The sequence below is a fragment of the Musa acuminata genome, unplaced genomic scaffold (assembly GCF_036884655.1).
Source record: "Musa acuminata AAA Group cultivar baxijiao unplaced genomic scaffold, Cavendish_Baxijiao_AAA HiC_scaffold_1136, whole genome shotgun sequence".
NCBI lineage: Eukaryota > Viridiplantae > Streptophyta > Magnoliopsida > Zingiberales > Musaceae > Musa > Musa acuminata.
In genome coordinates this window covers 2,467,501-2,470,000 of record NW_027021348.1, presented here as the reverse complement: position 1 = coordinate 2,470,000, position 2,500 = coordinate 2,467,501, and positions in this window count along the sequence as shown.

Here is a 2,500-nt window from a genome sequence, read left to right as displayed (position 1 = left end):
CATCACCGTCCCTGCTATACGAAAGCCCCATCCAGCCCTGTGCCACCCGGGGGGTTCCAGGGTGCTGAGATGGCTGACATTTTGCTCCGCTCAAGATGGTCACCGCGCAACGCAAAAACAGGCCAAAAACTGGCCAAAACGGGCCAAAACTGGCCATTTTTGGCTGCGCGAGCGAGCGGCGAGCGGCGGACAGCGAGCGAAGCGAGAGGCAGCACCGTCCCTGCTATACGAAAGCCCCATCCAGCCCTGTGCCACCCAGGGGGTTCCAGGGTGCTGAGATGGCTGACATTTTGCTCCGCTCACGACGGTCACCGCGCGACGCAAGAACAGGCCAAAAACTGGCCAAAACGGCCCAAAAACGGGCCAAAACTGGCCATTTTTGGCTGCGCGAGCGAGCGGCGAGCGGCGGACAACGAGCGAAGCGAGAGGCAGCACCATCCCTGCTATACGAAAGCCCCATCCAGCCCTGTGCCACCCGGGGGGTTCCAGGGTGCTGAGATGGCTGACATTTTGCTCCGCTCACGACGGTCACCGCGCGACGCAAGAACAGCCCAAAAACAGGCCAAAACGGCCCAAAAACGGGACAAAACTGGCCATTTTTGGCTGCGCGAGCGAGCGGCGAGCGGCGGACAGCGAGCTAAGCGAGAGGCAGCACCGTCCCTGCTATACGAAAGCCCCATCCAGCCCTGTGCCACCCGGGGGGTTCCAGGGTGCTGAGATGGCTGACATTTTGCTCCGCTCACGACGGTCACCGCGCGACGCAAGAACAGCCCAAAAACAGGCCAAAACGGCCCAAAAACGGGCCAAAACTGGCCATTTTTGGCTGCGCGAGCGAGCAGCGAGCGGCGGACAGCGAGCGAAGCGAGAGGCATCACCGTCCCTGCTATACGAAAGCCCCATCCAGCCCTGTGCCACCCGGGGGGTTCCAGGGTGCTGAGATGGCTGACATTTTGCTCCGCTCAAGATGGTCACCGCGCAACGCAAAAACAGGCCAAAAACTGGCCAAAACGGGCCAAAACTGGCCATTTTTGGCTGCGCGAGCGAGCGGCGAGCGGCGAACAGCGAGCGAAGCGAGAGGCAGCACCGTCCCTGCTATACGAAAGCCCCATCCAGCCCTGTGCCACCCGGGGGGTTCCAGGGTGCTGAGATGGCTGACATTTTGCTCCGCTCACGACGGTCACTGCGCGACGCAAGAACAGGCCAAAAACTGGCCAAAACGGCCCAAAAACGGGCCAAAACTGGCCATTTTTGGCTGCGCGAGCGAGCGGCGAGCGGCGGACAGCGAGCGAAGCGAGAGGCAGCACCGTCCCTGCTATACGAAAGCCCCATCCAGCCCTGTGCCACCCGGGGGGTTCCAGGGTGCTGAGATGGCTGACATTTTGCTCCGCTCACGACGGTCACCGCGCGACGCAAGAACAGCCCAAAAACAGGCCAAAACGGCCCAAAAACGGGACAAAACTGGCCATTTTTGGCTGCGCGAGCGAGCGGCGAGCGGCGGACAGCGAGCGAAGCGAGAGGCAGCACCGTCCCTGCTATACGAAAGCCCCATCCAGCCCTGTGCCACCCGGGGGGTTCCAGGGTGCTGAGATGGCTGACATTTTGCTCCGCTCACGACGGTCACCGCGCGACGCAAGAACAGCCCAAAAACAGGCCAAAACGGCCCAAAAACGGGCCAAAACTGGCCATTTTTGGCTGCGCGAGCGAGCAGCGAGCGGCGGACAGCGAGCGAAGCGAGAGGCATCACCGTCCCTGCTATACGAAAGCCCCATCCAGCCCTGTGCCACCCGGGGGGTTCCAGGGTGCTGAGATGGCTGACATTTTGCTCCGCTCAAGATGGTCACCGCGCAACGCAAAAACAGGCCAAAAACTGGCCAAAACGGGCCAAAACTGGCCATTTTTGGCTGCGCGAGCGAGCGGCGAGCGGCGAACAGCGAGCGAAGCGAGAGGCAGCACCGTCCCTGCTATACGAAAGCCCCATCCAGCCCTGTGCCACCCGGGGGGTTCCAGGGTGCTGAGATGGCTGACATTTTGCTCCGCTCACGACAGTCACCGCGCGACGCAAGAACAGGCCAAAAACTGGCCAAAACGGCCCAAAAACGGGCCAAAACTGGCCATTTTTGGCTGCGCGAGCGAGCGGCGAGCGGCGGACAGCGAGCGAAGCGAGAGGCAGCACCGTCCCTGCTATACGAAAGCCCCATCCAGCCCTGTGCCACCCGGGGGGTTCCAGGGTGCTGAGATGGCTGACATTTTGCTCCGCTCACGACGGTCACCGCGCGACGCAAGAACAGGCCAAAAACTGGCCAAAACGGCCCAAAAACGGGACAAAACTGGCCATTTTTGGCTGCGCGAGCGAGCGGCGAGCGGCGGACAGCGAGCGAAGCGAGAGGCAGCACCGTCCCTGCTATACGAAAGCCCCATCCAGCCCTGTGCCACCCGGGGGGTTCCAGGGTGCTGAGATGGCTGACATTTTGCTCCGCTCAAGACGGTCACCGCGCAACGC